This window comes from Orbicella faveolata, unplaced genomic scaffold (genome assembly GCF_042242905.1).
Source record: "Orbicella faveolata isolate gen_17 unplaced genomic scaffold, um_ofav_v1 contig_35, whole genome shotgun sequence".
Lineage (NCBI taxonomy): Eukaryota > Metazoa > Cnidaria > Anthozoa > Scleractinia > Merulinidae > Orbicella > Orbicella faveolata.
The window spans coordinates 8,013,946-8,028,707 of NW_028301564.1; the positions used below are offsets into that span (position 1 = coordinate 8,013,946).

General features: G+C 38.8%; 5 non-coding genes across 5 annotated transcripts; all 5 read right to left on the reverse strand.

Moving 5' to 3' along the window:
• Positions 1-319: 319 nt before the first annotated feature.
• On the reverse strand, positions 320-392 carry Trnav-cac (transfer RNA valine (anticodon CAC)). Its single transcript has one exon. It is a non-coding gene; the product is annotated as a tRNA-Val (tRNA).
• Positions 393-1,368: 976 nt separating this feature from the next.
• On the reverse strand, positions 1,369-1,442 carry Trnat-ugu (transfer RNA threonine (anticodon UGU)). The gene has a single exon. It is a non-coding gene; the product is annotated as a tRNA-Thr (tRNA).
• Positions 1,443-3,697: 2,255 nt separating this feature from the next.
• Trnav-uac (transfer RNA valine (anticodon UAC)) lies at positions 3,698-3,770 on the reverse strand. Its single transcript has one exon. It is a non-coding gene; the product is annotated as a tRNA-Val (tRNA).
• A 745-nt stretch (positions 3,771-4,515) lies between these two features.
• Positions 4,516-4,589, reverse strand: Trnan-guu (transfer RNA asparagine (anticodon GUU)). The gene has a single exon. It is a non-coding gene; the product is annotated as a tRNA-Asn (tRNA).
• Positions 4,590-8,366: 3,777 nt separating this feature from the next.
• Trnai-gau (transfer RNA isoleucine (anticodon GAU)) lies at positions 8,367-8,439 on the reverse strand. The gene has a single exon. It is a non-coding gene; the product is annotated as a tRNA-Ile (tRNA).
• Positions 8,440-14,762: the final 6,323 nt, after the last annotated feature.

Consider the following 14,762-nt stretch of genomic DNA (forward strand, 5'->3'; position numbering starts at 1 on the left):
TTACACGAAATCAGAGTCTTGGATAAAACAAATTACTAGTTTTGGAAGAATATTTGGACGTCTTTGAGAATATTTGGTACAAGCTGTTGTCATAACATTACAACAGAAAAATAACTGCTAAATAATTTAACTGATGCAGCGAAGTCTGCTATTATATTTTGACATCCTTCAATTATGATTAATTTACTTGTCCAGATTACTATAACTTCAGTAACATTACTCTTAAAATACAAGGTGCCATAAAACAGTTCATAAAGAAATCGAGACATGCAATCGTAAAAAAGCAACTGCAGAAGTCAAATAAAGAAACGAAAAAGAATGCTTCCGGCCGGGCTCGAACCGGCGACCTTCCGCGTGTGAGGCGGACGTGATAGCCACTACACTACGGAAACCTCGGTGAACCACTAGTGATCTTAAAACGAAGTATTTCTAAACCACATTAACGTAGTACTATGATCAAATTTTACTCCTTGAATTTTTGGGTCAATCACATGGAAATCCACGAAATATTAAAAACGCCGTTTGCCGCTTGCAAATATCTGCATTAGTTCCGGAGTTATTTAAGTTTGAAAAATGTGTAAAATATGCAAATGAAAGACAGCTCAATATTATATCGAATATATAAATAGAGCTATCTTGGTCAATTTGCAGCGGAAACCATTGAACCATTGTTCCCAGGGCAACTAACTGTTTTCCATTTTCCTCCAGTCTGATTCAAATATTTTAGGGATTTTCAGCTCGAAAAACATTAAACAAGGCCACAAACACCACCTAACATATTTATATGTTTGCTGGATCATGCAGATGAGGCACAACTGGCAAATATCAAAATGGAACGCCAAAGGTGGCCAGAAAAGCTTTCAATATCGAGGAGGTCTGGACCCTAGCATGTTCCCATGGTAACATAACTGTTTAGCTTATATTGTGGAGCGCATCTAGTAGAATCTTGCCGCAAAGAATCAAAGATTTCTGATACAAATTGGCTGAGATATCTTTTTCATGAAATTTGATCAAAATTTGGTCGAGTTTATGACGTCATCACTTGGCAATTTGCATATTTTAAAATCTTGAATATCTCTGGAACGAAAGGAGATCTTTGAAATAGTAAACAGCGTTTTTCTTCTCGTACAGTCTACTTTTTTGTGCTTTAAAATGGCTTAAATAGGAAAGATGCGAATTTCATGATATATAGTAGCACTTTAAATGAACCGTCATGTAATTTTTCATTCGACCCCTGCGTGGACCATAAAAATAAAACTATTATTGGATAACACAACCTTACAAAAATTCCCTGTTAAACAATATGTGGAGCTTCGATGAGCAAAAGTAATGAAAAAGTATTGAGAATTAAAAAGTTCGACCCCTCTAAGGTACCGATGGAATTTGAACCCATGACCTCCTGTTTACAAGACAGGCGCTCTAACCAACTGAGCTACGGTGCCCTACATGAGAGGGAGAGAGACTTCATGGATTCGAGAAAGAAACATCTGGTAGGCAGGAAAGAGAATTGTGTTCTCTTCATAATAGAATTATTGTTAAAATTAAGAAGTGTGTGTGTTTTTCTTTTGTTTGTGTAAAAACCCAATAAGTCTGTCGTCCATGAATAAGAGCGACCGCCGATGCGTGTTTTGTACAGTCAGTAAAACATGACAAATTGGACTTCCCCACTTTCGTGTGAAAACGTACATGGAACTCATATAATATCTCTAATTTTTAAAAACGTTTAAGGTTGATAAATGTTTCAGAACGTATTAAAAGCTTAGCTTAAAATATGTGAATACCGCAGAAATAATCAGCAAAGTTACGATGACGCTTTCTTTAATCAACTGGAATAACGATTTCGATTTTGTTGGTTGAGTTATCAAAACTCCTTGTCTATTTTATTTTCGCAGTGTAAAATTTCACTATGTTAAAGAAACACACATGATATTAGCAGCCTTTTGGCGTTGGTGAAAATTGTTGCAACATCTCAGCACAAAACACAACGAAAGAAATTTTTGTCAAGATTTGTTGACAATTGAAAACACCGACCTCGGACTTGAAAGTGCATGCGCTGCACTATGCAAATGAGCTACTTGTACGCCTCAGACTTGCCTTTCAAAAACTTTTGCAAACTCGCCAAACAAACAGAAACAATATGATTAAGCATTGTTTGGGAAACTCACAAATTAACTCGATGCCAGAGTAAAGAGTTTTCTTACACAACGTTTCTTTACAGAACAAACGCAAAAGATTAGGCGTACAACTAGCGCGACCAGATATTATTCATTTACAGCGCGAAATTGAAGTAATGTTTTGGACCCTGCAAAACTCACCTTTTCCATTAGCTCAGAGCATAACACTAAATATAAGAGCCCTGGTTCTTATTCCCTGCCTTATTCCTTGTCATCGCTGTGAAAAATCTGCAAGAGAATCTCGCAACTCTCACCATTTGATCACTCAACGTGACAACATCCACGCGAGAGTCCCTGACATGTGCGTGGATCCGCGCGGATATATGACATCAGGACGGCGCAATTTGTTCTAAAAATAGAAAAATAGTCCCATATCATAGGTGCGCGCGGATCCCAAGACTTACGGTCTCCGTACCCGATTATGGCTCCTGCTACAACACAACACAGAACAGGTATTAAAACACTAGCTGAGTTAAGGGAGTGGCAGATTATAGGATTTGTCTAAAGAGTTTAGATGTTTATATGTCTGACTTGTTGGTCTAGTGGCACGATTCTCGCTTTGGGTGCGAGAGGTCCCGGGTTCGACTCCAGGACAGGCCCAAATCAATTGTTTTTCTTTTCAAATAATAATTAAAATAATCATAACAGTAATTTTTTAGCAAACTAGTAATTTCCAAATTTTAGATATGGATGAGACATTCACTCGTTCTTTCCCTCTCTCCGTCGCTTCCTGTTAGACTTTTCGTGAATCCGCTGATCAATTTAAAGGGAATTTTAGTCACAGCCCAAGGGAGTCCCGAGCGGCTTTAATACGTGCATTTTCATCCTTAGAGAAAACATCAACGCAACGCTCGTACTGACATTATCCGCGGGAGAACTGGCTACTTTATCTAAAAATAGTTTGAGAGGAATTACCTTGCTCTCCTGATACCGGCGAAATGTTTGAGCAACCTGCCAAAATACTCTACACCCTTAAAGATGTTCACATTAGGCTATACAATAATAGGGGTTAAGGTTATGGATTGTTTGGACTGATGCGATCATGAAATGGTGGATGTCATCATCTTTATATTTCGCCAAATCTTATTAGCAAAACGTAAAAAAGAAATTGATTAGTTATTCCATTTAAATTACCCTGGAACAAAACAAAATGAACGGAAAAGTTTAAAGCGATGGTTTTTGTCCTTGGGTCATTTGGAAGCTTTCATTTAACACAGAAATTGCATTCAACCGTCAACTTACAGCAGAGAGACTTTTGGTTTCTCCGGCTGAAACTCATACATTTCTGGCTACCAATCCACTAACAATCAGTGACATAAGCTTTGTTAAGATCATAGCTCGATAGCGTTATTTAAGGTATCGATCCTAACATGAAGTTGCTGAAGGATAAAAAATTAAATAAGCTCAGTTACGTCAACACCTTTCGTTTTTTTCTTTTTGTTTCGTTTTCGGTGACTCAAAATTTTGTAAGAGCTGGCTAGAGTTGGGTAGCAAGATTTAGTCTCATAGGAAAAACAATCATGTGTTTTCGGCCGGGCTCGAACCGGCGATATTCCGCGTGTAAAGTGGACGTGATGACCACTACACCACGGAAACCTGTTACGACTGAAAGCTGCCATACTCAGTGTTGTGCTAATCAGGAACTCGTAGTTTCTAGTTTTTTTGATCAGGAAGACAGAAAAAATAAGTCTGCGAAGTACAGCAAACAGTTGAACATTTGCCTACTTCTGACGATGCTCAATATTGAAGGTTTTCAAAAACGATGCTATCCTTGTTTTAGCGTTACCAGAGAATCTCAGTGCCAAAAAAATTAACCGTCAACTGTCAATTGAGCAAGCCAATATTAGCCGTCAAATGTCTCATATATCCTTAATCAAGAACTAAACGATTGACTATGGAAAATTTATGCTGTTTAGAAATGAACGTTAATACACCACAAAAAGATACACTTATGCTCAAGTCTTTCAACTTCTAGTTATGGGAGCGGGAGATTAATGCGTCCAGCGGTGAGGTGATGTAATTACGTTAATTAGACAAACAGTCGTAGATTAAAGAAGTCATAAGTAATGCACAAATTATAGGACTAATTGGATTACTCAGATACGGGCATATTTGTACCCTTTTATGAAAAATTACAGCCAAATTTGCTTCAACCGTCAAAAAACCAATAATGATAACGATCACGATAATAACGGTTTATTCACATCACATCCGCGCAGTGGCTGTTTGTTCAGGAATAGACATTCTTACATGCAATACAACTAAAAATTACGCTAACAGGATGGATGGATGGAGTCCTGACGCTAACTATATAGAAAATAATTATCAACACAAAGAGAACCGTCCCCGGGTGGACTTGAACCACCAACCTTTCGGTTAACAGCCCAACGCGCTAACCGATTGCGCCACGGAGACTTCCATCAAAACATTTTGAACGATTTTCATCAAATTTTGTGGAAGAAATTTTAACTTGCGTAAGGTTTCTGTTACATTATTGTATCTTGCTCGAAAGACCTGAAAAGCGAAAAACCGGGGCAGTTGGGTAGTAACTGTCTTGGCCAATGAGACAACACAAAACAGGTGTTATAGAGCCAGTTCGACAGAGAGAAGTAGATTAAGAGTCCCTGTCCATAAAAATGGAAAATAACTCGGCAAGGGTCGAAAATTCGATTTCGCTCATATTTTCATGGTAGATAGGCTAGGGCATGACAAAAACTACTGGATAGTTTTTTTTGGCAAAACATCCTTTCATTTCAAAGAAATATGCAAATTGCCAAATTCCGTTAAAATCGTCATTTGACGCACCATTTTATTAAACAAGTTTGAGAGCCTCGCATGCAAAGCCGCATCAATCTTCCGTCTTTAAAACACTCGAATATTTTTGTGCAATGTTTCAATGTGTACTGGGTTGGTTTTAGGGAATGTTGCGTTGTCTTTTTGGGTGCAAAATAATTAAATTTCGAAGACATGTATTTCATTCACTTAAAAGTACTTCGTGTATATAATTAATTTTCACCATGTGCGAAACCTTCAAATGGATTAAGCTTCTGGTGGTTGAATCGCAGAAGGATGGTCTACAGATTCCTGTAAAAATTTCTTTGGGCAAATGATTGTGAGCGACGCGAGAGCTTTTCGAAGTACGTCAAAAATGCAAATATTTGACCATTCCCTCATCAAATTTCAATTTACGGGTTAGACGTATATTTTAGCATGCGCCACATGACTTGACCTATGTTAAGTTGAAATAGACACAGAGCTGATAATTTCGAAATGCTCTTACCTCATGTACTGTAAAAGGCAGGTCAAAAGCCGATTTGACGTGTTTCTCTCACCATTCGTCGCACATAAAGCAGAAGTTTGCTTTTGTTTACACAACGTCCGATGTACATCGCCAACTGTCAACTTATTTAATGGTCGAATACCATGAATCTGTGACCCTCTTTCGACACATATGATCACCACTGCATCTAAGTCAAAAACGGCTAAGTCATTTGTAGATAGTTGCTTGCTTTGCACTGCACCAAAATATTACGTTTTGATCGTCATGGTTTGATGGCTTGAATCCTTGCTTGCAGCGGTTCCTTGTTCGTCACGCAATGCTGTCATCCCATTTGAGGGGGTAGGGGTAGGACAATTTCTATCCCAACACATAAGGCTCCGTAAGGCTGGGAACCACTGGGAGCACACAATCGTGTTGAGTAGGAAGAGATTAAATTAAGAAATGAGAAGAATGAATAGTTTACCATTACCCCTGTTGTTATCTTTCACTCGACCACCGCTACCTACATGCCCTGCGTAATACTGTAACGCTAAACTCATACCTAGGTCTTTTCGCGCTGTGCAATTATTTTTAGTTTACATGTAATACAGTGGGCTACCCCCGGGGAAATTGGTGGTGACCGCTTAATGGGGCTAGCCGCTTAAATAGAGGTTGGTGTACCTTGAATATTTAATTTTTCACTATCGGGTTATAAATTTCTTGGTGAACATGGAGTCAATTCAAGACAATCATGATCGACGTGTATTTGAATTATCACTCGTCATGCACCTTCAATTTCAGACTCTTATCTGCCATCACCCTTTCCAAAACAAAGTTTTTAAATTTTGGGTGGCCGCTTAATAGGGGTAAAGACAATAATGAAACCCTTATCGGAACGACCAAATGGTGGCCGCGGGGGTAACCGGTCAATAGGTGTTTTATTTGCAATATTTTACTGACAATAATTTTGGACTGTATTGACAACAGTCTCTATTTCCTGTTACAAACATACCAATGCCTCGCCACAAGGCAAACAAAATACGCCAAATAAAATGGCCTGGCCAGGGCTATTTACTCACGTAATTACTAATTAAATTTAGTCTGTTTTTCTCACGAATTAGACACGTTGCGATTTTCTATTTTTATTTCAGCTAGTTCTTGCTTCATTGATCTATAATTTGGTTCATAGCGATTTTTTTAAAATTCTAGTGAGTACAGGCACTAGCTTTATCAGCTGTTGTCTGAAACATCAAAACTTACAACAAACGTGATTTGGACCTAGGCCACGTACATTATAGAATACGATTATATAAATATACACATGTTATTATACATATGAATAAACAGATGAACAATTATTAAATTGTTTCATTTATCCTGAGAGTGCTCTATACAATGATAGATCAAAATGTGCAGCATATGCCGTGACAGCATTGCGTGACGAATAAATAACGGCTGTAAGATTGCGGCTGCGCCGACACGCTTATCAGCAATGGTCAGCAATCGATCAAACGTATTATTTTGGCGCAGTCCAAAGCAAGCAACTATCTACAAATGACTCAACCGTTTTTGACTTAGATGCAGTGATGTTCATATGCGCAGAAAGATGGTCACAGATTCATGATATTCGACCTATAACAGGTTGACAGTTGGCAATGTACATCGGACGTTAACCTTGTGTAGACAAAAGCAAACTTCTGCTTTATGTGCGACGAATGGTGAGAGATCGACTAGAAACACGTCAAATCGGCTTTGGACCTGCCTTTTGCAACAAATAAGGTTAGAACATTTCGAAATTATCAGCTCTGTGTCTATTTCAACTTATTATAGGTCAAGTCATGTGGCGCATGCTAAAATGTACGTCTAACCGTAAATTGAAATTTGACGACGGATGGTCAAATATGTGCATTTTTGACGTACTTCGAAAAGTTCTCGCTCACAATCATTTGCCCAAAGAATTTTTTACAGGAATCTGTAGATCATCCTTCTGCGATTCAACCACCAGAAGCTTAATCCATTTGAAGGTTTCGCACATGGTGAAAATTAATTCTATACACAAAGTACTTTTAAGTGAATGAGATACATGTCTTCGAAATTTAATTATTTTGCACCCAAAAAGACAACGCAACATTCCCTAAAGCCAACCCAGTACACATTTAAACACTGCATAAAAATATTTGAGTGTTTTAAAGACGGAAGAATGATGCGGCTTTGCATGCGAGGCTCTCAAACTTGCTTAATAAAATGGTGCGTCAAATAACGATTTTAACGGAATTTGGCAATTTGCATATTTCTTTGAAATAAAAGGATGTTTTGCCAAGAAAACTATCCGGTAGTTTTTGTCATGCTCTAGCCTATCTACCATAAGAATATGAGCGAAATCGAATTTTCGACCCTTGCCGCGAAATTAAGAATTTGTCTCATTTTTACAGGCAGGCACTCTTAAGACCTTTGTTAAATGACGTTCAACCATGTTTGGCCTGTTGGTCTAGTGGCATGATTCTCGCTTTGGGTGCGTTGCGAGAGGTGCCGGTTCGACTCCCGGAGAGGCCCTTTGTAACACTCTTTTGTCAATGATCATGAAGACAACATAATAACGAAGCGGGCAATATTACGATGGTTTTTGTGACGTCACAACGGCCATATGAAACAACGGAACACCTGCCTCCTTTTTTTGCAGACAATTCCAACTGACTACCATAAAACCCTAGATTCAAATATCACTTAACCAACTGCTTCTGTTGGCCGGGAAACATTTCCAACGACTTCTAGGAAAATATTAATCTAAAGTAATTTTGATCTAGTCCTCTTGTTTTAAACCGATGAGGGGGAATAAACTAATCAAAACAAATACAGGAAAAGAGAAATCAGAGTATAGTCAGTTATAAATCTTAAAATAGTATTTTCCATGTGGTTTACTTAAAAGGAAAAGTTGGTCCGTGTGAGGGTCGAACTCACGACCTTGGCGTTATCAGCACCACGCTCTACCGACTGCGCTAACGGACCAAACACATTATTCTTGTGCCGTTTTTTATTAAATACTACTGCCTTTGTACAGGAACGTTGTCAAAAGTTTGGCCTAATGAAGAACAGCACCCGCTTATTGGCTTTGTTTAAACTGATTTGGTTTTATTCTTTAAGATGTATGTATATATTGTTAACGTACTTTCTCAAATGATGAGGACATTTTTGTTGAAATATAGTTATCCCGAAATTATCTATTAGAAGTTGTTTGCCATTTATTTTATAATCATGTCATAGTTTTTTTATTTTTAACTTAGGATAGAGGGCCACTGGTTCGTCAGTTTTTTTCACTGTTATGTGTTACCCTCTGTAAATAAAGTTGTTACTTACTTACTTACTTACTAATATCAGCGGGTCCATTTTGGTCCATTTTGGTGATTTAACATAAACAATAGCCCTTTTGTTAAACCTAAACAATAGCCCTTTTCTTATTAGAAACGCCGAGTTCTTTTTCGGAAGCTTAGCGAGAAAACCTGCGATCATCGGAAAAATTGTCGGCATGAGGAATTAGCTACCTTGCGGGAGTGAGGAGTGTAACTTTTGTTATCACAAGATCAATTTCCATCGGGGGAGCCCAAAGGGACACTTGACCGGCTGTATGAGTATCGGCCAGACTCTCACCAATAAAGTAAGAGCTTTAGGCCTATTCCAAACGTCGTGCCACTGCCGTGCCGAACGAAATTCAAGAACTTAATTTAACTTAAGCACGGCAGTTGCACGACGTATATTTTTGTAATCGGCTATAAAGGCATGACCCGCCTAGATTAGCCTTTCAGTGCTACTTGCGGGCATGCGACTTGGCTTCAAACGGCGTGCTCTTGTAGGGCCGAACTGAATTCATAGCCTGTTATCAGCTGCCGTTGCTTTCTATCATTTAAAATGGTCTTCAGCAAGGCAAACTTCTTCCCATCTTCGGCGACTGAATTAAATTCGACGTTTGAAACCACTGGCGTTATTTTGTCATACCACTACTGGGTCAAATTTATTTGAGTTCGTCACTGCAGTAGCACGACGTTTGGAATAAGCATTAGCTTACAAGTTTGATTAGCAACGTTCGCTTTTATATCGATTTAATTTGGCAAAAGATAAACTGATTTATTCACTTGTGTTAGCATGACAAAGTATTATTAAACTTAAACTTAAACTTAAACGGCCGGGACAAGAAGAGAAGTTGAGGGGGAGTGATTTATGTAATACATTTCTGTGTTAATAAATTTGGCCTTCATAAATTTTTTTGACTTATTTTATCGTTGTGATAATATCAGGCAAGACAAAAAGCGATCATTGTGCACGACAGTTCGTTTCTTTGTTTGTCGCGTCCGAAGCAGGCAGCGTAAGTCAAAAGAAAAGGAACAAGTGCGATTTCTAAAAGCCGATTAACGAATTAAGATGCGTTGTTTTTACCTAATTTAAAAGTGAAAAAAAAACAAACAAACAAACAAAAACAAAAATCAAAAAACAAAAAAAACAAACAGCGGCCTCCGAAAGAGCAAAAGTTTACGCAACTCAGTTATCATTAGTGCAAGCAAAATATTGCCAACTGATCGTAGACTTTCTTCGGATTTTTTTTCATTGCCTGTGGAAAGCGGAGATGATCGTTCACAACAAGTTCAACATTAAGCTTATTTCGCACACTTCTGTAACACGCATCCAGTTTTTGTGCTTCCTATTTTTCAAGTTCCTATGCCTTTCTGTTTGCCTTAAAAAAAGCGTGAACTGTGCTAAGTTTCGAGTTGTTTTTCGCTCGGTAGTTTTCATTGCGTGAAAGGAGTAATTTCGTGGAATTTACGTGGTCGTGAAATTCCTCGACACTCGACGAGTCCGAGATCAGAACGTGATGTGTCAAGAAACGTGACGTGTCCGAGAGTGCCATGTTCCTGATACGTACGTTGCGGCGTGTCAGGAAAAATCATGGCCTGGGTACGTTATGTGCGGCGTATCAAGGGAAGCCAGGACTCTGATACTTAACGGCATGCGGTTTTAGTTTAATCAGCCAAATTAATTAACGGAGCTTATTTCTCTTTACGCGGAAACTAAAATTTTCGGACGTGCGTTTCGTTTGTTCGTTTCAGAATGTTCAAATATATACAAACAAAAACAACAGCAACAATAACAGAATGCTAAATAGCATTTTTTATCACGTCCGACTACTATTTTATATTCTAGTATTTAAAATCTACTTATCGCAGGGCTCTTTTAGAATACTACCCTGGCTACTGAATGTAAAACCCTTGTTTAAATAAAGTGCTAAAAAAACCACAGTGGAACATCCCTTCTCACCGACCTACGTGGTGGCGCAACTCACCAGTTTCGCAAAGCTTGAGAGCGGAATGCCCTAGGATCGGTTGCATGGGAGGACTTGAACCGGGACACCAAACCCACTTAACGCTGCCGCGTATTTGATGCAAACCATGGAACCCTCATAGGAGGCCTCTGGCCGATCGTAAGCTTGAAAAGATTGAATGTTGCAAAATCTATTTATTTAGACCGACTAGTGGTTTTCCATCATTGTGGTTACCGCTGTTAGTCTGAAAGCATCAGCACATGCGTAATTATGGAGGGTGTCTTCAACGAAATTTACCAACCAATATTTCTTCCAGTCGGGTTTTCAGTAAGATTTCTAAACACAAATCACGCTCTATAAACATTTTATCCGTCTTGGAATTGTTACGTGAATAACATTCGGAGGTCTGTGAGCGATTAAACTTTTTATTCTTTGCCGAAAGGGGCGAATCATTCGGACAAGTTCATTATACGTCGTAAGTTAAAACGGTCTGCTGAGCATCAGATTGTTAATATTTAAATCAAGTTACCCGTGACGCGGTCAATTAAGTCAGATATAAAGAGCGGGGCCTTTGAAAAACGTCCTCGAGTGTTGTCCGTGATAAAGACTGGCTTAAAATGTCGATCTAGTCTAGCTCCGGCTTTGCAGTGCTTCCATAATCAAAGCAGGTGCTAACATGAAATCTTTTGGGCGAGAGAATAATGCAGCAAAGTGAAACAATCGGCAAATTTATCGCTTGTTGAGCATAACTGAAGTTTGGTCCAGTATGAATATAAACAGCTTAACGGGACAGTACACTTCTAGTTAATCTTAATTACCTGGCAGCTTTCTTCGAAGTTCCGCAAATATTTTAAGGCACTTCCTTCATCTTGCAGCTGTTGTACATTACGATCAGAAAATTTAAGAGGGATGAAAGGGAGGAACAATTATTTTTCCAGTTTGAAGCCATACTAAATTTCCAACAGAGAAACCAAACAACAATGGTGATATCATCGATAGCCGCAATGGTGACCCCTACCAGCCGCCCCAGGGTAACGACTTACACACAACAAATTGTACCCGTAATGCCTCCCCCGGGGAGAATTTGTCGTTACTTGGCTTTTTACAATCGTTCAAATCGTATCGCACGAGAAATTTTGAAAGTCCCTTGAGTATTTTTAAGCTGCTGCCGCCATTGTTAAAAAATGGCCATATTAGGTTAATTTTGGGCTGTATAACAAAGCCTTTTGTTAGCAAAATGGACCCGCTTTTCTTGAATATCAAGGAACTAGAATGAAAAGCAACATATTTCTTAAATTATCTGTTTTTCTAAAATGAAATTCTAAGTACATTTAGAAAAAAAAATAAAACTAATCACTAAGTCATGCCTCTAACATTGTTTTTCAATAGTTATAGTAACTTGTATATTGAACCCAATGCTTACGGTTTGGGGAATAAGCTCAAATGGTAGAGCGCCCGCTTAGCATGCAAGAGGTTCCGGGATCGATACCCGGATTCTCCAGCAGTCTTTACTTTACTAGCTAATATGCAGCTTTACTTCTTTTTGAAGGCAGATTTTTTTTCGGACCATTGTTGTACAAATAACGGTTTGTAAACTTTTTATTTGGCTAGTTTTCTCTAGCTATCAAAGAAGATGAAAATACTCCTATTAAAGAATTTTCCGCTGTCGCTCTAAAACAACGTGGACTTCAATCGACCAGCGGTAAACGGGCAATACCCAGAGCACCTTTCGGTATATTTGTCGCGCGGTACTCTTTTACGCTTTGTAGCGCAACATTTCTCAAAACTGCTGTATAACACAGATAACACAAAGATTTAATTCGTTGAAGAATTACTCTTTCCTTTGCGACTTGCTTTATTGTAACCTTGCAGTTAAAGGCTTAATTTCATCTTTTAGAACTGACGCCCTCCTTTGGCACGGAATGGTAATGAAAGGTTAAATGGCCGCAAATGGGCCTTGCTGGCTCACACACTGCAGATCTAATCCCAGTCTCCGCTGTATTAAACAACTGAGAGTATTTTTTTTTTCCATGGATGGGATGCTAGTCCATCGTATTTATCCGCCCACACCCCCAGCCCCCCCCCCCCTCCCCCCTTTGCAGCGACCTACTCTTACAGCAATGAAAGAAGAAAGAAATATAAACAGGAGCCATAATCGGGGACGGAGACCGTAAGTCTTGGGATCCGCGCGCAACTATGATATAGGACAATTTTTCTATTTTTAGAACAAAATGCGCCATCCTGACGTCACATATCCGCGCGGATCCACGCACATGTCGGGGGTTCTCGCGTGAATGTTGTCACGTTGCCTGATCAAATGGTGAGAGAGGCGAGATTCTCTTCCAGATTTTTCACAGCGATGGCAGGGAATAAGGCAGGGAATTAGATCCAGGGCTCTTATATGTAGCTTTATGCTCTAAACTAATGGAAAAAGTGAGTTTTTCAGAGTCGAAAACAAGACTTCAATTTCGCGCTGTGAATGAATAATAATATGTGCTCGCGCTAGTTGAACGCGTAAGCTTTTGCGTTTGTTCTGTAAAGAAAAGTTATGAAAGAAAACTCTTTACTCTCGTATCGAGTTCATTTGAGAGTTTCCCAAACAATGCTTAATCATAACCAAACTCTGTTTTTGATAGTTTCTTATTGCTTCTGTTTGTTTGGCGAGTTTCCAAAAGTTTTTTAAAGGAAAGTCTCAGGCGTACATAAGTAGCTCATTTGCATAGTGCAGCGCGTGCACCTTCAAATCCGAGTCGGTGTTTTCAATTGTCAACAAATCTTGACAAAGATTTCTTTCGTTGTCTTTTGCGCTGAGATGCTGCAACAATTTTCACCAACGCCAAAAGGCTACTAACATCATGTGTATTTCTTTAACATAGTGAAGTTTTACACTGCGAAAATAAAATAGACAAGGAGTTTTGATAACTCAACCAACAAAATCGAAGTCGTTATTCCAGTTGATTAAAGAAAGCGTCATCGTAACTTTGCTGATTATTTCTGCGGTATTCACATATTTTAAGCTAAGCTTTTAATACTTTCTGAAACATTTATCAACCTTAATCATATTTAAAAATTAGAGATATTATATGAGTTCGATGTACGTTTTCACACGAAAGTGGGGAAGTCCGATTTGTCATGTTTTACTGACTGTGCAAAACACGCATCGGCGGTCGCTCTTATTCATGGACAACAGACAATTTATTGGGTTTTTACACAAACAAAACTGAGCAGCATCTACAGAGATAAACTTTATTGTCACTTATTGGGCCTTGATAAAGCATCAAGCGTTGCTTACAAGTCAGGCGAAATTCAAACTTGCAATTATTATTATTATTTTTTTTTTTTTGCTCTTCTCTTTACTCTCTTTTTTTTACTCTGGCGAAATCTTCGCAAGCGTGTGACCAGAGGAGGGAAACTTTGAAGTCCTAAAACGGTGCTATATCCAAATATATCCAACTGTTTTTTTGCTGTGTATTGGAAACGCTGTTAATCTTCGTTCAACATATGTGAAAGAGAGAGTGGAGTAATGTGGAGCTCTTCTAAAAGAAGCAGCAGAACACAACTTGGTCAGCGATATAAAGCGGGACAACTAAATTCGGCACTGTCTTACTTCACTCAAACTGGAGCAGCTTACGACGAAAATGCTGAAGCAAAATTCCAACAGACATGAACGCATTGATTTATGGGCCAAGAGTATCAAACATTTCGGGAATTTCGGACGCCATTTCCCCGCGCTATATCCGCAAAAATCCACGCAGCATGTACGCGCGTGTGCCACACATGATCGCAGAATTTTTTCTAAAAATAGAAAAATTGTCCCATATCATAGGGACAGCCCCAATACTACAAATGGCGCGCGCTTACGGTCTCCTACCCCGATTATGGCTCCTGATATAAATTCATCAAACGAGACAAGTCGACCAAAGAAATGTCGTTGAACTAACGTGACAAATGTAATCCAGGGCGTTTATTTACATTAAAGTAATGTTTCAAAAGCGCTTTATACTCTGATAAAACATGGGTT